At 36.9% G+C, this 26,655-nt stretch overlaps 1 protein-coding gene across 1 annotated transcript in view; it reads right to left on the bottom strand.

Annotated features, from left to right (window-relative positions):
* LOC129217051 (dual oxidase maturation factor 1-like) overlaps positions 1 to 26,129 on the bottom strand; it is a 170,925-nt gene extending 144,796 nt beyond the window's left edge. Inside the window, exon 1 of the mRNA XM_054851291.1 lies at positions 26,076 to 26,129. The gene's annotated coding sequence lies outside the window, so the exon portion shown is untranslated. The remainder of the gene's footprint in view (positions 1 to 26,075) is intronic.
* Positions 26,130 to 26,655: the final 526 nt, after the last annotated feature.

Genomic DNA, 26,655 nt, shown 5'->3' with positions numbered 1-26,655 from the left:
ATTTATGATCAATTTCAAGGCGGAGCCTCAGAGATATTTTTTGCGGTCGAAATCCTTTTGCATAACCAAATATCTCTACAAAAGGCAATTTTTCCGGGTTATTACTTAGAGTTTATCAGATTTTGATTTTTTTCAATCCACCCTAATGAACATATCCAGTACTTCAAAAGTAAGTCCACCATCCAGCTTTTGTTGTAAAAAACACTGCTTATTTTGTGGCGAGGAAGCGGAGGAAGAGGCTGAGAAGAACAAAACGCAGAATAATCGCAGAAAAATTCTTAATTTTTCTACACTTGCATTCAAAGAATCCCTTTTAAAATTAGCTAAAGATCGTTCGGAGGTGTGTCAAAAGCTGCCCTTGCACGTTTTAATGTTGAGTATGATTTAGTCGCTGCTTTATGAATATTTCTGCGATAATTCTGCGCTTTCCTCTTCTCAGCCTCCTCATCCGCTTCACAGCCACAAAATAAGCAGTGTTTTTGAAAACAAAAGCTGGATTCAAATTCACTTAATCGCGCTACAGTACGAGGAGGATTAACTTTTGAAGTACTGGCCTGTTCATCCTCACGTTGCAGCAGAGATTGAACTTTTCCGGGTGTATGTATGATTTTCTACAATTCACGCGAATTGTAACGGACTTTTGACTTCTTAAATAATCAGCATTCTTATAACTTCTCCCGACACTTGCATCGATTAAAGTTGGCATTCCACGACTGCCCAGCACAACAGTTTCACCTTCAGCCAAAAGTTGATTGCAAATAAAGCAAAATTATGACATTTTTTCTTAAATATTGATCAGCACAAACAGTAGACGCTTGTAATAAATACGTTTGGATTGCACGTTTAACTCTAAAAGAAGCATGTACGTCAGCTCACCTAGAAGGGGTCATGGCCCAGACTGCGCCATCGAAATTTTTGGGGGGATTGTTTTGAGGTGTATTTTTCTCAGTTTTTGGAGGGGGGCTCTTGCTTTTGAGGGGGGGGGGGGCTCCGCGATATTGAGGGGTGCGCCCGTGCCCTTGTTGGGTTGGGCACCCATGGATATGTGAACGACGCCACACGGACTAGAATAGCCGGATGTTATTCAAGATCATGCGAGTAGAGGGGATTCTGTAAGTGACTGGCTGTCTTTTGAGAGTACGCAATATCTGGGAAATGGTTTGGTCTTGGAGATAAAAATCATAAGGACCATTTTTACAGAGAATTTTGAGATCTACAACTTTGGTCTGAGGTACTTTTCGATAAAACTTACCGTTTTTGTGAAAAATCCAAAAAACCTAAAATTTTGACCTTTGACCCCGAATAACTTTTTTAGCGCACATGGGATCGACGGGGACTTTTGGCACTTTATTTGTAATGCTAAACCCAAGGTCTCTACAAAATTTAGCTTTCCCGGAATTTTTGTTATTTCCATTGTCTAAATTGACCGGACTAATGGCTTAGATGGCAGCACGTGTTTATTATGACATTTAACCGCACGGTTAAATACAAAATCAGTCGAACTACGTTCGTTTTTTAAGCGTAGCTTTTCGAATGTAGTAAAAATGTTATTGGCTGTTTGTTTTTTCCGAAAGAGAAAAAAAAAGTATTTTACCCATCGGGTTGTTTGTAATTTTAATGTTTTGCTTCGTATTCTAATAAATACGCATAGGTTAACTAAATGAAAAGCGTAGCTTCAATTTGGGGTAGTAATTATTTTATTTGTACAAAAAGTCAAAAGTTGTCAGCAGAAGAATCTACATTTCAGTAAACGATTTTATTTTCTAAGCAAAAATGATTCTTTTGTAGTCCGAAATCTTAAACCTGATACTTATATTTTCGCTTATATTATGCTTTAGTTTTCTGATCGGAGCCCTAAGTTTCAAAAACGGAAGAGAAAAAATATCCTCACAACTAAGAAACAATTTAGCTACAGGTTGCATCAAGTTTTCGTAACAGCAAGGAGCATTCCAATCTCATTCATTTCATTGCCTGACTTGTATTACTTATTGTATTTTTAGTGTTCATGTAATGCGTGATTAGTCTGGTTTTTTGATACAGATAGTCCGTGCTGGGGCCGAACACTATTTCTTCAGGTCACAAGTCGAACGCTCTGCCGATCAAGCCATTCAGCTCTGGTAGTCGCAGCGCAAGTTAAACTTGTAAAATTAACCGAAAACCTCAGTCCGGTGCTTTAAAACAGGTTTTTTTAACCAAAAAAAAAATTTAGAACGTAGGTTAATTTTTCGTCATTAGCCTGCACGATAAGCTTTAAAATGAGGGGTAAATCAAAGAAATCGATCAAGAAATAAGGAAGATCTCACGTAGGAACAAAAAACAGGGTACAGAAATAATATATAAGAATTATTGGTTAATTAATAAGAAAAACATGACAAAGATACGTATATATATTGATTTTTTACAAATCATTTTTAGCAACGTTTAGGGTTTGCTCCGAAAAGTGCCCTCGAGATTTGCCTCATGGCTGACTCGAACCCACGCCTACTGTATCGTGGTGCCCGCGTCTTCAGGTCGAGTCACCGTGGCTACGCAGGTCTTGCGTTCCTAGCATTCTATATTTTAATTACATTTACCCCGTTACGCGCGTTATATCACAAATCGGTTATCCCTCCCATAAGAAGTTATCATTCAAAAATTAAATGGTCACCTTACGTAAAACTACTGAAAGCGATGCATTTTGCTTTGCCGTGCAATCAGTTTACTAAGTTCTCATACAAACTGCGTTCAGTGGTGCAACCAGAATTTGTTTCGGGGGAGGGGGGGAAAGAATTCTTAAGAATTGATCTTAAAAATTTTTGTATGACTACATACATAACCCCGAAGGCCCCCTCTTCCTACATCACGTAGTGACTAACCAGATCGGAGTCGTTCGAGAATATGACTGCATATAGTATTATTATACTTTTCTCCATCATATCGTAGGGGGACCCGGGGTAAAATGGGTAGCCGGGGTAAAATGGGTATAGTTACATTTTTCTTGATTTTATTCTACTGGACAACATTTTTTGAAAATACAAAAATATGATGAAAATGTTTACATATCAGGCAACATTTTGACTTGAGGAAAAAAAATCTAGCAACTCATTTACCAGGCTTAGCAACAGTTTTAATTTTCAGAACACAAAACAATACGTTTATAGTGAGTGATAAACTTCTTTCTAAAAAAATTTACAGGAAGATTTTTGGAAGTTTTTTATTTGGATTTGATAGAAAAAGAATTTTTCTAACAAAAAACTCAAAAAATAGGTAAATTTTAATATTTACAAAAATTTTATAGCACTTTTAGTTGTACGGGGTAAAATGGGTATAGCCAACATTTTCGAGTTAAAGACATTGAATGCAAGAAGATTAAAAAACTTAAATTATCTTTGCAAGACAAATGTTAGATATTATTCATCTTTTAAACTAAAAGTATGTTTTTAAAAAGTTTTATAAATAATTACTCTGTATTTATTTGTTTTATTTTAATTACTATAACTTACACCAATTAGTACTTAAAGGTATTACATTTTTCGATTATTACTGATATAGTTCATGATTACTGTAGGTTAGTGATTTACTGTAAGTTTATCATGTATATGGTTCATTGCTACATATTAGAAAACATAGTAAGTATTGATTGCTAATACGCTGTCTTTTTAATTTCCTTTTAAAACTACCAAACTCCCATGCTCAGAGCATAGTCTAAGTACAACCTCACGCACCATCACAACAGAATCCTTATGTCTCATAGCAAAGTTGTACTGAATAACTAAATCCTCCTGCTATACCTCTTGGTTCACAGCCACTTTTTAGCACTGGTAAGGAAATGAAAAATTTACAAAAAAAAAAAAAAAAAAAGTTCAAACAAAGTTGGGAGAAGTTTTAATTACAGAGCTGGTGGCTGCAAGATTGTACACGAACAGGCAAGAGGCAAACAAAAGCAGAAAAAATAAATAAATACACATAAATTAAAGAAATTAAAAAAAAAGACATTAACAATAATTGATAAAATAACTAATGAAGTAGGAGTGAAAATTAGTGGTTCTCCTAATTGTTCATCCCAGCAATTGGTGACAGGGCGGTTGTTAAATTTGTGGAATTCATAGGTTTAATCACTGAAATCTCAGCTGAAGGTGAATATACTGAGAAGTTTGCTACAAAATCATCTGCCAAATTATCCTATGTGCTCTCCAAGAAAGATGACATGTTGATGTTGTGCAGGAATCATAAAGTTGTAAAAATACTACCTCAGCCAAACCGCAAGACTTTGCCAACGCGCCTTTTGTCCAAAAATTTGGTTCTGTAAACATTTTTTGTGGTTGTTTTGGATTAAAGTTTTTATCCTCCAATGCAATTATACTCAATTTAAAAAAAAAATTCTCCATTAGTTACAGTGTAGTTCAACTTAAAACAGCATGTACCCATTTTACCCCGGTGTATACCCATTTTACCCCGAAGCACGGGGTAAAATGGGTATACGCAGGGGTAAAATAGGTATACCCCTTTACACTAAATTTAAAGTAAAAAGTTAACACAAACTATGTCCAAATTAGACCTAAGATACACAATGTATAGAATATTGAACAAAAACACAATTATATTTCATGATATTTCTGCTATGGGTCACTGAAATCAAAAATGCTGTTTTTTATACCCATTTTACCCCGGGTGACCCTACCTTTTCGCCTGGCGCCTTAAGATTACCCGTCATCGGATGGCACGGAATGCAGAAGGCAAATATTACCATATTGGTTACTAAGATTGGCAACGTGACTCAAGATCAGGGGTTCCAGGGCAGGTAACTTCTCTTTCTGCGCCCTTTGGTTGAAACCCCGTTCTAAGGTATCCGAACGTTTTCCCGAAAATTACTTGTGCAAAGAAGTTGTAACTTCTATTACCTCCCGACGTAACCACTGTGAAGATTTGCAAATTTTCCACAACAGCGTAGTGTTTTATCGATGGCTGCTTACTAAAAAAAAAGGTCCTTCTTTAAAGTTTAGTTTCCTTTCCAATGAAAAGTCACTGAAACAATGGTGACTCGGTGGGAAATAGAACAACTATATAAAGTAATTCGGAATAATTTAAACTGAATATTGTTTGGCAATTGGCGTCATTATAATGCTTAGTTTAAATTTAAAGCAATAAAAAAGCGAAGAGCAGAAATAGATCAGTGAATGAAAGTAAACTGAGATAAACATGATCATTGGTTCGCAAATTTTTAACGAAAACTTAAAAATTAGAAGTAATATTTAAACAGATTTATAGCAAATTTTTTCTTGTCAAAAGATGGTTTATATGAAGTAATTATAGACAAATCGCCTGATTGTGGTAACTGTAACGGGTGGGAAACAATTGTCCAGCTGTCTTTTATATACATATAGAATTTACATTATAAGCAAATACTTAAAATATGAAGTATTTTGTATTTTACTGTGCTTTTACGATTTTTGCATAACTAATATAAGGTTAACCTGTAGTGGCCAGTGCTTCAGAAGGCTTCAAGGCTTAAAATGCACTAGTAGTAGCTACAGTGAAGTATATTTTTAAACTGTTGGTCTAGATTTTTAATTGCCCTTCTTGAAACCAAATGAGCGTACTATATAACCCAACTCTTTCTAAATCGTCCCAATTTCTACAAATGCCAAAATTTCGATTTGTTCAATTTTTATCAATTTTTTTTTTCAAACCTCATATCTGATCCAGTAGTTGCTACTCCAAAATCTGAAAATTTCAGCAGTGGTCATCTGACATTCTCGCATCCGAAGAACTTACATTACTTACCTTAAATTCAAATATCTGATGAATAAAATTGATTCAATATGATAGTTGCATTAAGTACCAAAAAAAAAAAAAAAACTCATTACTATTGTTCATTTATTTCTTCAAAGTATATAAGTAAACTTGATGTGACCACTACTGAAGCACTGACCGCTACTGGCGTTTTACCTTACAAAATTAAAATCTGTCCCACTCCACCCGACTCTCCATTATGTAAGCAAAGCTCTTTTTCTTCTATACAAGAATAAATATTGCTTGGAGAAGAGTAATCTGAAAATTTAAACCTATAAGTGGCGAAAGTAAAGTCATTCATAAACAACATTCATCTTTCAACGTCTTATGCAAATAACAGAAGAATACATAAACCTAGATATTTTTGACAATGATGCTCGCTGAGCTATATATATAGGAAAAGCGTCATTCAAGTCACGCAGTGTTTCGCATGGGCAAATGATTTAATAGCAATTAATGACGATTGAGAGTCCAATGGTCGATTGCTTTGCAGTTGGAAAAGCAAAAAAAAAAAAAAAAAAAAAAAAAAAAAAAATATATATATATATATATATATATATATATATATATATATATATATATATATATATATATATATATATATATATATATATATATATATATATATATATATATCCGCTATTGCGTCTTTAAACTCAGTTTGCAACGGATACTTTTAAAGACTTAACTATTATTTCTTTTATCCTGTAATTATATTATTTCATCAGAATGAAAGTCAAATCGTTTTCTTTTTGAACAAAGAACGATTCATTTTTTTACTAACGTGTACCGTTGATTTAAAAATTCAGAACTAATTTCATTTGCAATTACTCCTTGCAATGTGGCGATACACACTAACATGCAAATTTTCAAGAAATTATATGCTCCACGCGGTTACACTGTGTAACGCTTGACAGGGATCCCATGATTAATAACTGGGATCTCCATAATTGCGTAGTGGGGCTTTCCAAGATTGACTACTGCGCAGAGGCAGAGAGCGCCTGAGTTCATATGACTTCAGACAGTCGTGAAGGCATGACTGGAAACACTCCTGGCCGAATAGCGGGATAACATTTATGGCATATTTTTTGACCGCTATTCGGGAAAAAGGGCAAATTGGCTGCCCATCATGTAAGCTGTTTGTAGAAAACAAATTAGTTTGTATGTGTTGTGAACATGGTCTCTTCAATTCTCTCCAAAAATTGATTAATGGAAGGTGTGATTTAGAAGAAGTGGGAAAAATCCTTTTCATCAAATTTTAAACAGCTTCACAAACTAAATCCCGAACCAGAGACCTGTTCAGTGTTCACCCGTTGCAGAAAATTTCTCTTCGGAAAGGGGTGGAGCAAAATTATTTATACTTTCAATATGCACGAGTAGTATTACACTTAAAAAAAAAAATACATGCACACAGTTGAGGTGGATACAGGTTACCTTTTTAGGGGAGGTCAGGTCGAAGAAAGTAGGGTTTTGGGTACGACAAAATACTGAATCTGCTTTGGTGTCAATTAAAGCACTAAATCTGCCAGAAATAAGGCACCTAGTATTGCATAAACGTTATTAATAATTTCATAAGCAATGGAAAAAGGGATAATTCAAACATTTACTCCTGAAAATAATTAATGAGTTAAAAAATTCTGCAATCATTTACATTTTATTTACAAAGCATGTGAATATAATGTGGATGGATAATGTTTTTGACTGGGGGGGGGGGGGTTGTACGACCCTCATGACCCTTGTATCCACACCTTTCCTTGTATCCACCCCTGCACACAGTAGTCAATGCATTTCATTTCTTAAAGCTATGGAACAACAATGGAGTTTTTTGAAGCATCCTCTAAATCAGTGATTCTAACCTAATGATCCGCGAGTAATTTTCATGTGGTCCGCGAAGAGCTGGTGAAAACTCAACTACATTATTTTTATATTTTTCATTAAATTAATTACAGAAAACTTTTGGAATCATCTCATTTCACCTAAAATTCTTGCGAAAATATTATTTCCATCATATGTGGTCTACTTGAGGTTCGGAAGGGTAGTATTGTACTAAGTGATTCTCAGTTAGTGAAAAGATTGAGAACCACTGCTTCAAGTGAAGTACGTAATTTTGGAATTTAGTGGGTGATACCGGTAAAAATATCTTTGAAAAATTCGTTGTCTCGAAAATAGCATAAAACGAACCCAGTGGCGTACCTAGCATGGGTGACACTCGGGGCGGTAGTTTGTGGGTGTCACCCTTCCCCTATAAACGCAAAAAAAAAGGAGAAAAAAAAAGGTTTTCAAGCACGAAATTCATAAAATTTTTAGAAACAACTACATTTGTGTTTTGCGAAATTTTAAGTCAGATAATGTGCAAACGATAAATGAAAATAATGAATGTTTTTCATTTAATTGCCCAAGACGCATGTGTGCGCCAAGAGGTCAAAAAAGTAAGAGGGTATATGAAATTGCTGGCTCTTTAGTTTTTCCTAACGTATCTCAAACACAGACAAATATAATGGGCTGCAGTATTTTGGTATAAGAGGAAGTCAATACCTGATCTAAATATTGACAATATGAACCTATTCATGAGTACAGTTATTCAGTCCATGATGTGAGGTGAAAGAAGGGGGTTTCTTCCTGGAAATCTTTCAAATTTGTAGTTTTAAAAATGCATTTTAACTTCATATTTTTCAAAACATGCAATTCCTCTTTGGGTGTCCCCCCTTTCGTACGGGTGACCCAGTAGCGAATTTTTTTTTGCGGGGGGGGGGGGGGGGCAAAAGGAAAAATTAATCTAACTGTTTTTTTTTTTTTTTTTTTTCATTTACTTCTCTATATAACACGAAGAAATGTTTCACCGTTATTTAAAAAGAAGAGAAAAGACAAATTTTATTTGAATAAAAGCAATTTCGTTTGCTAGAAAAGTAATACTGGAGAGCCCATAGGCCTGCAATTTAACTTACTGGTTTGGAACTCAAAGGAACGTAATACCGTCATTCGTCTATTAATTCTTCTTTGATGAAATCAGTAATTGACATTATAAAAGAAATGTGTTACGATGTGCCTAAAAAAAGCTATGAAAAATTGAAATGCCGGGGGGGGGAGGAACTTTCCAACTTCTTGTGCTCCCTCCAAAAATTATTTCTGTATCCGCCCCTGGGGGGGGGGGAACGCCCCCATCGCAGTAGCAATGCCACTGCATAAATCACAGGTCACTAAATCCTCAATATGTCAATGAATCGGTAGTAAATTTACCCCCCCCCCTCAATGACGCAAATTAATCATAGTTATGATTCTGACTTTCAGTTGAAACTGAGACAGATAAAAACTAAAGATTTCTTTTCATTTGTCGTCCTACTATATGCAAATCTAAACGATCCCCCAATTATTTGAAACATGGCTTTTTTCCCCAATTTTCTTAATAAATACTTTTCGAAATTAAACTAAGTTACGAAACAAAAATCTCTGTTGCCAGAAATTAGTAGATTATCCTCGTGTCAAGCCCCACCAGAATTTGACCAGTGACCCACAGCCTGAGAAACGCTGATTTGACATTCAGAATCTATCTCGGTAAAGTGAAGTGGATATTCTGGCTAATTAATAAATCGGTCAGACTAAGGCGTTCCCACTAATTGAGTGAACTTGTGCTAGTGGCACACTGAATCTCACAACGAAATTTAGAAACTCCAAGTGGTAGTGACAAAAATGACACACATTAGTACTTAAATTGGCAAATCATCCAACCTGTGTTTACTTGTTTCTTGAGAAATGTATTTCTATGCGTTTGAGATGAAAGCAACTTTTTCGCCTGAAGAAAATATTTTTTAGTTAGCTCATAAGAAATTAATTTAAAATTATAAAAAATTAGCTGTTTTGCTGTGAAATGTAAACTTTAATTAATTCCTCGGCGATTGATTTTTTAGATCTCATCCTTCTATTAGAGACGATTTAGTCGAACGCATGACGAATAGGATTCACTGAAATGGCCAAATTAAAGTAAATTGAAACATAAAATACATTTCTACTTTCTTCTATACCTAATATATGCAAGAAAGTATTAGTCTCGTGCAAATTTTCGAATTTTGATGGATTCGAACCTTTTGAGGTGTGCTGAGTCCATTTCGATCATTTTTGGAAAATGTGTGCGTGCGTGTGTGTGTGTGTGTGTGTGTGTGTGTGTGTGTGTGTGTGTGTGTGTGTGTGTGTGTGTGTGCGTGTGTGTGTCCGTATGTGTGTGACCAGTTTTTGTGGCCACTCTACAGCAAAAACTACCGCATGAAACGAAACGAAAATTTGGCACACTTATGTGCAACTATGTGAACTTGTGCCCATTGGTTTTAGGCGCGAATTCCTCCAAGGGGGGTAGAGCAATGGAACGTTTCTTGAGTTATGCGTGCTTGCTATTTCCGAAGAAGTAACCGGCAGAATCAAACAAAATTTCGTCCATATGTTGTCCTTAACGTGGACAGATGCTGATTCAATTTTGGTGTCAATAGCTCAAAAAGGGGCTGAGCTAAAGAACGTTTTTTGTCATCACTTTTGACTGCTATATCTCAAGAAATAATGAACGGAATCAAACAAAAATTTATCGACAAGTATCCCTTAGAAAGGGTGCAAGAGCTGATTTCATTTTGGGGTCAAGAGCTGAAAAGGGGATGGTGCAATCGATCGTTTTTTTCTTTTTCATTGCGAGTGCTATATCTCAAAAAGTAATGCTATGTTCTGGATGAAATTTGGAACAAAGGCGAACCTATATGAAAACAATCGTTGACTCAATTTTGGCGCCAATCTTTCTAAGAGGTGCTGAATTTTTTTTTTTTTTGGCGAATAAAAATAGCTTTATTAATGCAACAATAAGAAAGATAAATCGTAATAGACTGTTCTTTAGCATATTTCTTGTGATTTTAATTTTATCGGAAATATTATCTCAATGACTTAAAATTTTTAACTATTGACATCTTATGTTTGTTAACAAATAAAATATTTGTCATTAATTCAAGCAAGGCTTTTAAAATAACTTTCAATTTTCGCTCTTTGCTTTGCTTTTGCGATAATTCGGAATTTGGTTCGGTCCTCAAGTTTTTGCGCAATTTAATTTTTTCTGGGAATATTGCTCTCTCCTCAAGCATGGGGAGGAGTCAGAATTCATTAGAAATATATAGAAGAAAGTTTCGCGATGGCCACAATATACTAGTTTTCAACTATATTATTTTTTGAAGTGAAACTTTTTGTGTGAGGGTGTAGAATCCGTTACTTTTTTTGTGTGAAGGAAGGGACATTTTTCTTTGTTACGAAAAGTCGCTCATGTTGCTCTTCTTGCTTCCTTTTTCTCTCGTCCGTGGTTGCGTGGCGATCACTGAGTTGGTTATCAACAAAGCATTCGTGGAAACACGCGTGAATAACCAACCTATTTCGAATATTGTTTAATGTTCTCGTTGTTTATGATCTATTTTTTTTTCAATAGAAATGTACAATTTTGTTGTGAATATGCCGAAGTCAGGCACAAACAGAACAAGAGCCGGGCGAGAGAGAATGCGTGTAGGTGAAGTGACAATTCAAAATGTTAAAAAAAGCACACGTCATGGGACAAACAGTCGATGCAGTTAGCTCATCCTAGAAAATTTAGAGTCTGAGTTTTAACTATAGTCGAATCTTGATAACTCAAAGCCTTATAACTCGAATATTCCTTTATCTCGAAGTTTTCATTCGGTCCCAAAATAATTTTATGTTTTCAATACAAAATTGTCTCGATGTCTCGAATGTTCTCCTTTTAAATCGAAGTTTTCACGAAGTTTCGCTTACATTTTACACATAAAAATGCAGCCAAAATTTAAAAAAAAAGAGGGTTGTTTTTCTCCTTTATCACATTGCTTTGTTTATCAGCTTGTAGGAGAGGGGTAATTTATTTACAATAGTGTATCTTAATGCGCACAGTATTGAAATATATCTTGAAACGTATCCGATTAAGCTACTTTTTGCCATGACTGACGACCTAAAGTTTCATTGCTGACAATCGTTGAAAAAACTTGAAAATTTGGCAAGAATTGAAAAACGTAAGCCTTTTTTTCCAAAAAATTTGTGCTATTAGGATGAAAGACGGTTAAAAGAAATACGGACTGAAGTCAAGAAATCGGGTCTAGGACATCAACAGTAGTCGAAACTGCTTTTAAAATAATCTGTTCATAAATATTATTCGCTTAAAAAAAATTGTAGTACTAATAATTAACTTTATCGAAACTATATGTGTCAAAGTCAATCTATTATGCACTATTTCTTTAAAATAAAATAAAAGTTATTTTTAAGAAGGCTCGAAAAGGAACTTCCGATAGCTCGAATTACCCAAAACTCGAAGTTTTTTAGCTGGTCCAGTAAAATTTTTAAGAAATAAAAAGTCGACTGGTCGATTCTTGATATCTCGAAGTCACTTAGATGTTACTTTACCTCGAAGTTTTAAGTCGGTCTCGAAATAATTTTTTGTTTTCAAACAAAGTCATCTCGATAGCTCGATTGTTCTTTCAAGTCAATGTTTTTCGGAACGTTTTGTCATCAATTTATGCACAAAAATGCAGTCAAAGTAAGAAAAAAGGTCCACCCCCCTTTATCACATTGCTTTGCTTATCAGTTTGGACGAGGGGGAGGCCTGGGATTATTTATTTACAATAGTGCTCCTTAATGCGCACAGTGCTGCAAGCTTGTGTAATGTGAAAAGTAACCGATAAAAGGGTTACTTTTTGCAGTGGTTGAAAACCTAAAACCTAAAATTTCATTGCTCGCTAATCTTTGAGGGACTGATCTTTGTTGATGTTGAATGTATTCGGACTATTATAAAACTATTCGGAAGATCTATTCAGAAATTAAAGAAGACTTGAATATTCTGAAAATGTAACTGCGTGTGTGAAACCTTGTTCTTCTGAGCGATTATGAAAGCTGTTTGTGAGAGTTTGCTTGTGCAGATTCTGGTAATTAAGAGGAATTTTTACCACCTCCATCTAAGCAGCAAGTATCAGAATTTGCTAATATTTTACTGCAGTACTTGGAAAATTCCGAAAACTCGGAAGAGTTAATTTTTAATGACGTTTAAAGATGTTATTTAAAAAAATGTAAGCAGTCCAAATAACTTCTTTTTTCAAAGTATCTCTTAGTAATATTTACTCTTTGTGAAAATATTTTTTTGTAACACTAATAATTAATTTCACCGAAACAATAGGTGTTACAATCTAATGTACTATATCTGAAAAAGATAATATAAATTATTCTTGAGATGTTGCCATAGAAAATTTTTAGGGGAGTTGTTTTATGTGGGTATTCTGGTGGAGAGGGACCTGGGTTCTCGTTCCTGCAGGCTCTATAGTAGTTAGGGGTGGGGTAACAATGACCAATGAGTATGAGAATGAGTAATCCCTTTGTATATAAAAAATGCCATCACTTGGGTGATCGAAGAAGCAATCGCAGCCCCCGGCTTTTGAAATATATTTCATATTTTTTCACTTGTGCACTAGTTTTTCTTTCTTTCTTTACACCAAATCTGCCTGGGAAATCTTCGAAATGACAGACCAGGGGTTCAAGTCTTTTGTGGTATACATAATATTGATTTATATTATATGTGACGAAAAACTTCTTGAAAATGAATGCCCTTTTCTTCATGAAAATATTTCGGAACTCAGTTTTGTCGTGGCGCCATCTGTATTCCGCTTTAGGAAAACAAATCAATTAATGGAGTAATACTTAAAAAAAAAAAAAAAAAAAAAAAATAGTGAATTTAACATCGAGGGGGTGTAGTGGCCAGTATGCATACAGAGTTTTCACTTGGGAGGAGGGAGCGCCGCTTAATTCACAGGATTCTTTCCATGTATGCATACAGCAGAGGTTAACAGGGGTTCCAACAGGGACGGATTTTTTTTTGGGGGGGGGGGGGGGGGGCACAGGGGCGACGCCCCATCTCCGTTTTTTTTGGAGGGGGGGGGGGTCTTCAAATAATAGCAACACATCTTCCAAAATCTTGAAACAAAAGATAATGATTTGCTTTCTTTTTTTTTTCTCTTTTGAACTATTCAAAAGTGAATATGAAGAGAATAAATGTCCCTTTTCTGATGGGAGATTTCTTTTTTGCGGGGTGGGGGGGGGGGAGGTCTTTCTTTTTTTGTCTAATATTCATGAAATTCTGAAGAAAAATGAGGCTCTTCCTTTTTTTTTATATTAGAGATAAAGTTCGGTATTGCATAGTACTCAATTTGCGTCAGAGCTCTAGTATCTGCTTTTTCATCCTCAGCGGCTTTTTACGAATTTAAAACTATTTACACACGCAGTTTGCAGAATTTTTGGCTCTTGCACTTCTTTTGCTAAAAATTAATTCGGCTTCCAAAAAAATCCTTATTTGGCAAATTTTTCTGACTGTACCGGCAGATTTTGGAAAGAACATTGCAACATTCATATGATTTTTTTTTTAAACTTTTTAAACTTATTTTTAATGTTGCCTAATGTTCTTTCTCATCGGATGTTGTGTATAAACGATAATTTATTTTAGCATTAGGTAAAATCAGAATTCTATTCGCCAAATTGAGAATTTTCGCCTTCTCAAATATTTTAGTTCGGGGCGAGTCTGTCTTTGGTACACAATGGTTATTTCTTTTGATTTACCTTTTAGTATAAAGCAAGTTCTGTGTATAAAAGGGCTGGTAACGAACGGATTCATTACATTTTTCGTGACATCAGATGTGATACTCCCATCGCTGTTTGTTAATTCGGTTTAACCGCTGTGTTACATCAAGGACCTTCTTGAAATCTATTTCGAATCACTCTTCCATTTGGATGTCAGCCAAACTTGCAGTCGTACCCACTTCTCCCGCTCGTTATTATGTCCTCTTATGTTGTAAGAAATGTAGTCGTAGATGCAGGCTATTCAGGCATTTTGACGCTTTTACACAATAGCATTCGCAAGAAGCGTTTTTGTCACAAGTTTAAAAGAGGAATGGTCGTGAACGCGTGTACTGTCGACAAAATAAATTACTTTAAAAATAAAAAAATAAAAAAACCGCCTTCAAAAAAACACCAAGGAACTAAAAAGCAAAAAATAACCGATCACACTTACATACTATTTCCTACCTAAAATTAGAAATGAAATTTATTTTACAATTCCAGTACAAAAATCAGCTAAACTAAACACCCAATTATAAAACAAACACTGATTTTAATTACTATACGGTGAATTATTTTGAATACCTAACTAATTATATACGATCTCTTAATTTTTAACAACCTTTTGAAGTCGGGGCCTCCTAAAAACTACTGCCTAACGTAACTGACAACCCAGCGAATCCTGAATTAAACACTAATTTAACTAAACACGAAATTAGTCTTTAAAACTAAACCTATTCAGTTACGTTAGGTAGTAGTTTATAGGAGGCCCCGACTTCAAAAGGTTATTAAAAATTAAGAGATCGTATAAAATTAAATAGGTATTCAAAAAAATTCATCGTATAATAATTAAAATCAGTGTTTGTTTATAATCAGGTGTTTAGTTGATTTTTGTACTGGAATTGTAAAATAAATTTCATTTCTAATTTTGGGTAGGAAATAGTATGTAAGTGTAATCGGTTATTTTTTGCTTTTTAGTTCCTTGGTGTTTTTTGAAGGTGGGTTTTTTTATTTAAAAGTAATTTATTTTTTGCTTTTTAGTGGTGTAAATATAAAATAAGTTCGCAAGATAGAGTATGTGGTACATGACGTTGAATCCTTTCTTACGCGTATGTCGAGTAAGAAAACGTCGAGCACATGAGTCTGAAAACAACTAAGATGCGCACGATAGAAAAAGAAATAGGCCACAGCATCTCGGAAACTTCCGACGACTGTGAAGAAATGCTTTTTCAAATGCGCAACTATGTACAAAAAAATTTTGTCTTCGTTATCATTTCGACTTTATCAAAGTGTGCTTTCCGAAAGCAAATGCACGAGTCACTAAAAAAACAAAAAAAAAAAAAAAATCGCTTTAAGTTTAAAATTGTAAATTTTAAAATTGTAAATTGTAAACTATATTTGAAAATAATACGTATCACACAACCCTTGATAAAGCTGTCATAGATTTAGGAAAATAGAACTTTGCGAAAGGACGAGTATACGTAGCTCTCAGCATAGTCAAGACTTGAGGTAATAGCTCGATTTGATTTAGAACCCTTTAAACTTACAACTGAACCTCACGATGAATGAGCATTAGTAGAAATGCAACAATTGATACATCTCATTTCTGATGAAAAGTATAGACTAGACTTAGTATTTAGTTAAAACCATTTAAATGTTTACAGTTACCAAACTACAAATAAACTGTAAATTGCAAGTCGTAAAATTGTAAATTATAAATTGTAAAATTGTAAATTGTTAAATTTTAAATTGTAATTTATGTTTCACAAGAATACGTGTCATGTAACTAGTGATGAAAGTCGCATGGTTCTTCAAATGCCCCCATTATGAAGATAAAAAAGTCCACTAGAATGAATTTTATTGTAACGGATTCGGTGCGACTTCCACTTTCTTGAAATGAAGACACAGTTCTTGATAAAAACACAGGAAATTTATTTACACTATGTACAGGAAAGATCGTCAACAACTGCTAAATTATTCATCAGCAATTAAGCAATTATCACACAACACCGTAAACTCAACGTTTACACACGTATTTACTTCCAAATACGAAAACAACACAGCGAAATGCCTCGCAATAAACAGAGCAAAAATGCTCTCAGTTCGAAATCCTCAATCGAAACTCCCCTGTTTATCCATCGCTAACGGCTTATATAGACACCGAAAAGAAATTTCTCAAATATTCCACACGCTTCTGTAAAGTAGTAGACCGTTATCAAATTTTATCAATGAACAAAAAGGAAATAGGGGTCGTATATTTTAGCCATATGAAAAGGGGTTGTATATTCATTACGGGAAACTATTTACAGGTTTTGTAACATTGCCCCCTTCCTAAGGACTGAGTACAATCCCCAGAAAGGGTGCCAAAATTCTATCACAAGTTCACAATTACACACATTAAATAATAACTAACAGATACAGAAAACACAATAATAATAAGAAATATTACTAAACATTAAAAGCAAAAATTATCTACAACTTTTATGTTATCAACCATGGTTGTTTACGTAATACTCATGAACTATGGCCATAGTATGGGGGCTAACCGATCATAATGTACAACCCTAGGTTTTGCATTAGGTGATTTTTGGATCCTCACTACGACGTCATTTAGTCGGTTAAGGACTTTGTAGGGTCCATCCCAATGCGACTGCAATTTGGGTGACAGACCTTTCCGTCGGATGGGATTCCATAACCAAACCTTGTCGCCTTCGTTGAATTCATGTCCAGTAGACCTTGTGTCGTATCGGGTCTTCATCTTCTCCGCCGCGATGTTGATTCGCTCTCGCGCGAAGTTATGAACGTCTTCCAACCGGGCCTGGAGATCCTGGATGTACTCCTCAGGCGATGCAGGCGCATCCGGAGGACGACCGAAGACGAGATCACAAGGTAGCCGAAGCTCTCGTCCGAAGAGCATCTGAGATGGGGCATATCCGGTGGTCTCGTGGACAGCACTGCGGTAAGCCAGCAGGAACAAAGGTAGCTTCTTGTCCCAATCCTGTTGATTTCTGGATACCATAAGCGAGAGATTATTCAGGATTGTGCGGTTAAATCTCTCCACCATGCCGTCCGATTATGGGTGTAGTGGTGTTGTCCTAGTTTTCTCAATTCCGAGAATTTGACATAGGCCCTTAAACACAGCAGAGATGAAATTCCTCCCTTGATCGGAATGAATCTGCAAAGGTGTTCCGTATCTCGAGATCCAATGTTGGACTAGAGTCTCTGCTACGGTGGTAGCTTCTTGATCTGGAATGGGATATGCTTCCGGCCATTTGGTGAAGTAGTCGATGGAAACAAGAATGTATTTGTTCCCATCAGCAGGTCTTGGTAGAGGACCCAGGATGTCGATCCCAATTCGTTCGAAAGGAGCTCCAACGTTGTACAGATGTAGCTTCCCCTGCTTCTCTTCTTCGGTCCTTTACGAGCAGCACAGGTGTCACAAGAATGGCACCACTTCTCCACGTCATCCTTCGCCTTGCTCCAGAAGAAGCGCTCCCGAACTTTATTGAGGGTTTTCAAGACACCAAAATGTCCTCCAGTCGCACTACTATGTATTTCTTTCAGAACATCTGAAATCCTTGATCGGGGAAGTAGTAACTGCCACCTAGATGTTTTGCCGTCGTCAGATTCCCATTTCCGGTGTAGCACGCCGTTCCGTAAATGGAGTGAGTTCCATAAAGCCCAGTATCTTTTTGTTGCAGGACTGAAGATGGAAACGTCCTGCCAGCTAGGGCGTCGACTGTCACTTTCCATGAACTCTAAAATTGGTTTTATGTCGGGGTCTTCAAGTTGATCTTTTCGAACTTGGTCATCACTCCATGGATCAGGTACTGATGATGTTGGAGTCACTGTCACCTGATAGGCGGTAGGGCTAGTCGTTCCATACTGTTTCTCGATTCGGGAACAATAGTGGCAGTTCTCAGGACAGGGTCTCCTTGATAAAGCATCAGCATTACCGTGAGATAACCCTTTTCGATGCTTGATCTCCATGTCATATTCCTGGAGCCGCTGTATCCATCTGGCTATCTGGCCTTCCGGATTTTTGAAGTTCAAAAGCCAAGTTAATGAGGCATGATCTGTCCGAAGCAGAAATTTTCGGCCGTAGAGGTAATGATGGAAGTGTTCTACAGCTTTCACTATGGCCAGTAACTCCTTTCTGGTGACGCAGTAATTTCGCTCCGACTTTGATAAGCATTTGCTCCAGTAAGCGATGACATGTTCATTTCCGTCAATTTCTTGGGATAAAACAGCTCCGATGCCCTCGTTGCTCGCATCAGTGTCCAGGATGAAGGATTTTTCAGGCTGAGGATAGGCGTTGATGTTAAAGCCTCCTTCAGTCGTAGAAATGCATCTTCGCATTCTTTGGACCATTCGAACTTTTGCTTGCTCTCCGTCAGCTTATGCAAAGGTCGTGCAATGCTGGAAAAACCCTTTACAAACTTCCTGTAGTAGGTGCAGAGCCCCAGGAAACTTCGCAGCTGATGGATGTTTTCGGGACGACTCCAACTCTTGACAGCAGACACCTTTTCTGGATCGGTTTGTACACCTTCAGAAGAGATGATGTGACCAAGGTAGTTCACTTCCCGGCGGAACAAATTACATTTGGACGGGCTTAACTTCAGATTGGCTTCCTTAAGCTTTTGCAGCACCTTCCTAAGATTTGCCAGATGTTCTTCGAAACTGCGTCCCACGATGATGATATCGTCTAAGTAGACCAGACAGGATTCGTAGGAAAGTCCTCTTAACACTGTCTCCATAAGACGCTCGAAAGTAGCTGGTGCATTGCAGAGGCCGAAGGGCATCACTTTAAACTGCCATAAGCCTTGTCCAGTTGTAAACGCTGTCTTTTCTCGGTCATCAGGGAGTATCTCAACCTGCCAGTAGCCGCTCTTCAAGTCCAGGGTCGAAAACCACTTGTGTCCGGAAAGAGTGTCCAAGGTGTCGTCTATCCGTGGAAGAGGGTAACTGTCTTTCTTGGTGATTTCATTCAGCCGTCTGTAATCGACACAAAATCTGGTGGAGCCATCTTTCTTTCGGACCAAGACGATGGGAAAGGCCCAAGGACTGGACGAGGGTTCGATGACATCATTCTCCTGCATCTCTTTCAGGAGGGTCTCAACCTCTTCCTTCTTGGCGAACGGTAGTCGTCTTGGATGCTGTTTAATAGGGGGGTGTTCTCCAGTGTAGATCCTATGCTGCGTTAAATTCGTACGGCCAACATCCTCCGATGTAGATGAAAACAGATGCTTGAAGTCGTCCACCAATTGTTCCGCAGCAGTTCTTTGATCTTTCGATAATGGCGCACTCCCAATTAACTTCGATGTCAAGGACTCAGAAGACACAGTTTCGAGGGAATTGATTCTTCTAATGATGCAGTTTACAGGAGTACAAGTTGCTAACACTTCACCTTTCCGAATATTCCTTGGCCTTTCACTCACGTTGGCGACTCTTACAGGAATTACATCCTTAGAAGGTCCACAAGTGTAGATGCTACCAGCACTCCTTTTAGGTTATTGCTTAGGTTAGGGTATTCAATGAGTCCAAATCGAAAACTATTGCTTTCTTCAAGGGAGCCAGGTATTAATGATTCTGACCTTGAGGGAATCGATAAATCTGTTTGGGCTATTATTTGATGAGCGGATTTTACATCACTTTCTGCAGGGAAAACGGCTATGTCTTCTCTCATCGAGTGCAGCTCATTAGTCTTGAAGTCGAGAGTGAAGTCATATTTCTTCAAAAAGTCCAATCCGAGAATGAAAGGGTCCGTGATATTAGCGACGAATGCCGTATGATGGTAGGTGGCATTCCCAAACACTATTTCCAAGTCCACTTTACCGTCAATCTCGATCTTGTCACCTGTCACAGTCTGGAGACTTACGCGTGGCGATGTCCACAGCAGTTTCAATCCAAATTCACGAGCCACATCTGTCCTAATGATTGTCACATTGGCTCCAGTGTCGACAATCAGTCTGCAGGGGTTCCCATTTACATGTGCGTAAATGAAAAGTCCATCACTGCCACTACTAGAAGAGGAAATCTGCAGAGCTCTAGTGGTGGTGATTTCCTTCCCTCGCGTAGCTTGGCGAGCCGGACAACTCCTTCGCAGGTGTCCTTCACTACCGCATTTCCAGCACTTCTGCTCTTGTTTCTTTTGGGCTGTTATGCTGCTCAGATGTCTTGTCAAGTCACCGAGTTGTCTCTCAAGTTCAGCGAGATGGGACGACCTGGAATCAGACTCATCAGCTTCCTGAGTCCGGATTAGATGGCGATCCACACGGGTTGCTTCTTGGGCGGCCTCGTATCTCATCGCATACACAACAGCAGAATTCAGGTCTTTGACATCCGCCATCCGTAGAGCTTTCTGGATTTCCGGATCTCGAACCCCGTCGATGTAGTAGTTGAGTGCCAGGTTGTCTCGAACATCCGCAGGGCAGTCGTAAAAAGCAAGATGAGACAGTCTCTCGATGTCCGCCGCAAGCTCTTGCAGGGTTTCCCCAGTTTTCTGGAAACGGGACTTCAACTGGAGTCGGCTGAAATCTTTCTAGCACTTCTCACCGAAGCGAAGCTCCAACGCAGCTGTGAGGGCGGCGAAATCCAGGCGCTGGCTGTCCGGAAGGGTCTGAAGAATGTCCGCTGCGTCACCTCTCAGGGATGCTGCAAGATGGCAGGCCTTGGTAGCAGAGTTCCATCCGTTCGCTTCCGCCACTATCATGAATTGGGTCTTGTACACCTGCCACGAACTTTTCCCATCAAATGTGGCAAGTTTAATGGACGGTCGAGCAACCGATGTGGGAGCGCCAAACTGTACAGAGCTGCTTTCCGCGATCGCCAATCTCCTTTCCAGGTCTTTAAAGATGTCTTCTTTAAGTTGATGAAATTTTCTATCTTCTTCTTCCAGTTTATTTTCTACAGCAGTGCATCGGCCTTCAACGGAACTTAATTTTTCTTCAAATTTCTCTTCGATTTTATTTACCACTGCGATGAATCGGCCTTCAACTGCCTCAAACTTTCCTTCAATAGCATCAACTCGATGCTCTATCTCATTAAATTTATTTTCCATCACAGTCTTTACCGAAGTAAGATCGTTTTTAATTTCCTCTTGGTTAGAAACTAGGTCAATTTTCAGCACCGTTAAATCACTTTTCAATTGGTTTTGATTAGCCGCCATATCGTTTTTCACAGAGGTGATTGCGTCAAGAAGTTGTTTTAATTGTTCATCCATTGCGCGAGTAATCACCATAAAAATAAAGTCCTAATTCAAAAAAAGTGTTTATGAAAAAATGTCCAAAGTCACACTTACTCCAAGAAAGTCCAGAAGAAGCCCCACGTTGGTCGCCAAATTGTAACGGATTCGGTGCGACTTCCACTTTCTTGAAATGAAGACACAGTTCTTGATAAAAACACAGGAAATTTATTTACACTATGTACAGGAAAGATCGTCAACAACTGCTAAATTATTCATCAGCAATTAAGCAATTATCACACAACACCGTAAACTCAACGTTTACACACGTATTTACTTCCAAATACGAAAACAACACAGCGAAATGCCTCGCAATAAACAGAGCAAAAATGCTCTCAGTTCGAAATCCTCAATCGAAACTCCCCTGTTTATCCATCGCTAACGGCTTATATAGACACCGAAAAGAAATTTCTCAAATATTCCACACGCTTCTGTAAAGTAGTAGACCGTTATCAAATTTTATCAATGAACAAAAAGGAAATAGGGGTCGTATATTTTAGCCATATGAAAAGGGGTTGTATATTCATTACGGGAAACTATTTACAGGTTTTGTAACATTATGTTTGCTTCAGAGAATCCTTGATTCAAAATTTTCATTATTATTATTCTAAATAATAATGTATTTTAGTACTTTCTTTAACTATGGGTAAAGAAAACACATACCTTTGTTTTATGGCATTTTTTTAAAACAATTTGTTTTATATTTAATCGTTCGTGAGGGAAATAACATGAAATTTATTGTTTTTTACCCATAACTTTTCTCTAAAGAACAAATGGGGTAAATCAAAGATTTGGAACCTTAGAGTAAAGTTAGACCACCCCCTATCCACTAAACAAAAATAAATAAATAAATGAATGAATAAATAAACCGGTTCACTAAGCGAGACGATATACAAAGTTAATAAAGTACAATTCGCTTTAAATTTGAAGTATGACAATTTAAGAGTTGCCTCAATTTCATCAAATCTGAACTTGATTACCATTAAACCGCCGGAGAAATATACCGTTTCAAACAAAAAAAAAAAAAAAAGAAAGAAAGAATTTTCCTAAACGGTACAGGCAAAGGTGTGCACAGAAATTTTGTGGCCCGTCACAAATGACTTCTCTGCGCCCCTCTTCACATTGTTTACCCCTATAGATCACCCCTAGCTTAAAAAAAATTGGGCAAACTTCATTCTCAGTCCCAGACCAACAGGTGTTCTCCCCCCCCCCCTGTGCACGCCCCTGAATACAGGTGTCTTCGAGTATTTGTAGAACATTGTACAAAGAAGAAACTAATACCACAAGTTCAGAAACTCCTACTTTTTTTTTTGAACTGTGCTAATTAGTATGATCCTAATTTCAAATTAAACTGACGGCATTGTGAAATGGTAAATCTAGAATACTGGTCAAACTTGAGAAATCAGACACCAGTTACAACATATTATTATACAAGTTAAATCATCGGGGGAGAAGTGTTCTGCATTCAATTCCCCTTGGATTGAATACTAAATATGTTTAAAAATTGAATTATCGAAAAAAAAAAAAAAAAACATTTTAGTGAATAAATTAAGTTATTTTTGTTAAAAATAATATTAAGGTAATTGATTCAGATATCAAAGTAGCAAAATATATTTAATTTACTGCTTTGCTACGTAGTAAAACATTGGTAACACCTATAAAATTAACAGGCGGCGAAAATTAATCATCCATATACCGCGAGAACTTTCGTTCAAGACGAAGGAAAATCCACTTGACCTGTGACGTATTCCGCCCGCTGACGTAAGCTGAATTGCGTATCCACAACGTGTGAAATTCAAAGTTTCTTTGATTTCTCCGAGACCCCTTATCAGATCCAGACCAAATTACCATGGGACCATCTGTGAAGTATACCCTTCCAAACAAAAAAAAAAAGAACTTTTCAAATCAGTCCAGTAGTCTTGTATTAAACCGAAAACATACCTAAAAAGCCGCATGACGAAATCATAACCTCCTTTTTTGAAGTCGGTTAAATAGTTATACGTGCCACTGTGAACAATAATTGTAGCCGTTTTAAATCATTCATTGAGACCAGACTTATGAGTCAATATTTTTTTTTTTTTTACTCGATTTTCAACAGTATCAAAATTGATTTTCATATTTTAGCCAATCATTTCACGATATTAATTGTGTCAAATAAAACGAATAGCTTTCAGAAATTAATTCTACTTTCGTCACTTTAGTAAAATTGAGGGAACTATCTTGAAGTTAATATCTTTTTCTGTTTTCGTTTCTGACTTTGTAGTACACAAAGGCTGCCTTTTGAGACGAATACCCCATATAATAAATTTCATATTTTAGCCAATTATTTCACGAAACTTAGTTGTGTCAAATAAAACGAATAGCTTTAAGAAATTAATTCTACTTTCGTCACTTTAGTAAAATTGACAGTACTATATTGAAGTTAATATCTTTTCTGTTTTCGTTTCTGACCTCGGCCGTAGGCTGCCTTTTCAGGCGAGAACCCCCTGCCCCCCCCCCCCCCCGCTCCTCTCTCAACGCATAAGTGAGTATAATCATCAGTCTCAGTCAACCTTCGTCAACACTCTTCAGCAATGACGAATTTACTAGCTTGGGGCTTGTTGCAAGAAATTTTTTGGAGCAACTTTGTCTATCACAGAACATTGTAAAGTATTTATCATGAGCATTTTTGCTTCCCCTTTGAGGTCCCTATGGTCGTACGATCCCTTGCAATTGCGACATAGTAAATACGCCTCTGCGCTTCAGGATGGTGGCCTATTCAAAAACAGGGCTGCGAAGTCGGGGTCGTGGAGTAGGACTGATTTTGGGGTAAAGGAGTGGGAATCTGGAGTTGAAGGTATAAAATTCCAAGGATCGTAGTCTCGGTAATTTTTCCTCAGATTCCTCAACTCTGCCACTGCGGCTGAGTCAAGAGTCGGTCCTTTTCCCTTCGACTCCACAGCCCTGCTCCAGATGATTCCAACTTGACAAACTCATCTCTAAAAACTAAGCTTGACTATTTTTTATATATTACTATGCTTTTATTCATTACTTTCGAGCGTATTCCCCCCAAAAAAATCAAGCATATCATTTGTCGATGCCGAAACGGTGCAGGAAAATTGATAATTTAATGATTTTTAAATTGAAACTTAAAGTTAAATGTGTGCAACTTGAATATAAAGATGAAGAAATGTTTTATTTATTTAATTTGCAGATGATGCTGTAAATATCATCAACAGTTCTGAAACAATTGATTCCTCTGAAAGCAACGTGAACTTTTCATTAACAATGTATTTTTCATGTTAACAGTCTTTCAGATGCGCCTTTAGATTTTCTTTTTATTTTGATACACGTAAGATTCAAATTCAAGAAAAGAAAAGAAGAAGGTAAATGTTTAACTCTTCCGTGCTTTTTCCATTTCTTTTCTTCTTTTTCGAGTGAGTTCATAAATATATATTCTTTTTCTTTCTTTTTTTGTTCAACGAGCAGAGAAGTAACTTCACGCTCAGCATTTTTAGCATTGCTTGTACTATATCGTACAGATATGAAAAATTATCATATAAGCTTTGTGCTACAATATGATTAAAGTGAAAAACAACGTAAATAAAGCACAAATATTGGAGAAGATACAGCATATAGCTATTTCAAGGCTACAATGGAGCCTCTTCATCAGTGCAGAAAGCTCACCAACACAACCAAAAGTTGCGAGAGAACTATGTTCTCTCAACAATGTTGGAAACATTTGTAATAGGAAGAATCAGCCTGAGAGCACCGAGTAGTAAAGGTGCGTCCTTTTCACTGATCCTATCTGTTAAAAAATAATAACAAGCAACCTATTACAAATGATACAAATGACGTTTCAGCGTCAAGGTAAACCGTCATCTCTCCGTGGTCAAGCTTTAGTTGAATTTTCAAATCTCGATAGACTTGATAAAACGAAAAGCTAAGAACGAAGTTAAACCACTTTACGTGGATTTTGAAAAGGTTCGTAGAACGCAGTTAAACCAAAAATACTCAACATGTGGTTCGTGGGTCATTTGTATTCCGCCATACTTTTGTGATTGACCCAGTAAAGACGTCCAAAATGTTTGAAAAGTCACGATATTAACTTATTTTTATGTGAGTAGCAGTGCAATAAAATTTGTTTAAAAATTCCCCCTCTTTGCAAGAATTTACATTTTGTTTTTGTTCCGAAAAAGATCGCATACTGTAGTTGGGGTAAAACTGAACGAGTCAGCGTCGTAAAGCTAGTATATTAGGATTCACATACCCTTCCCAATCTTGCCAGGTTAGGTTTGCTTCAACTATAGTTGAATTTTCAGCTGTATTATCAAAGAAATACACATTCGTTTTCATTATGTTTTGTGGTACGTTCCGTGTAACATAGTTGCTACACCGTCTGTGATCCGAGGGGGAAAAAAAGTATCTCTGGCTAGACTCGCATTCAAAATTTTTTCATTCTTACGTGCATTCATGACGTCATTCTGACGTATGCATTCGAGGACGTCATCGATCCTTGCTTGGTAACCAGGGAAACGCTTCCTACGCGATGCATGCCGGCTTCTGTTACTAGTGGCATAGTTTTTTCTGGCTTCTCAGCATCGTTTATTTTTGGGCCATCTTTGTGTTAAAGAGTGTGTAAGAGACAAAGGCATAGTGTCTTCTGGGGGGGATGCCAGTCGAACCAGGTGTGTAGAACTTTATTGAGACAAGTATCTGCCTTAAGTCTGGTGGATTTCATATTTTTGTGGGGTGGAATACCAAGTTAACGAAGCCAAGAACGGAGGGAAGCAATTTTGCATTTACAACGGTAATTTCTGTAAAAGCTTACTGAATTCAAGCCGCAATCTTACATATCATAACAATTTTAGTTGTTTAAGTAACTTACTTGTTATTAAATCTCAATAAAGAAGAACTGGCATGGGTTTTTCTTTAAAGATATTTGCTTTATTTTTAAGTAGAAACTGAAGCTTTTTTTTTTTGTTACATCTACGCGCAAGTATGAAGCTTAATGATCTTTATCTGGACGAATGTTGACAACAAAA

This window comes from Uloborus diversus, chromosome 2, assembly GCF_026930045.1.
Source record: "Uloborus diversus isolate 005 chromosome 2, Udiv.v.3.1, whole genome shotgun sequence".
NCBI lineage: Eukaryota > Metazoa > Arthropoda > Arachnida > Araneae > Uloboridae > Uloborus > Uloborus diversus.
This window is presented reverse-complemented; position numbering and strand designations above follow the sequence as displayed.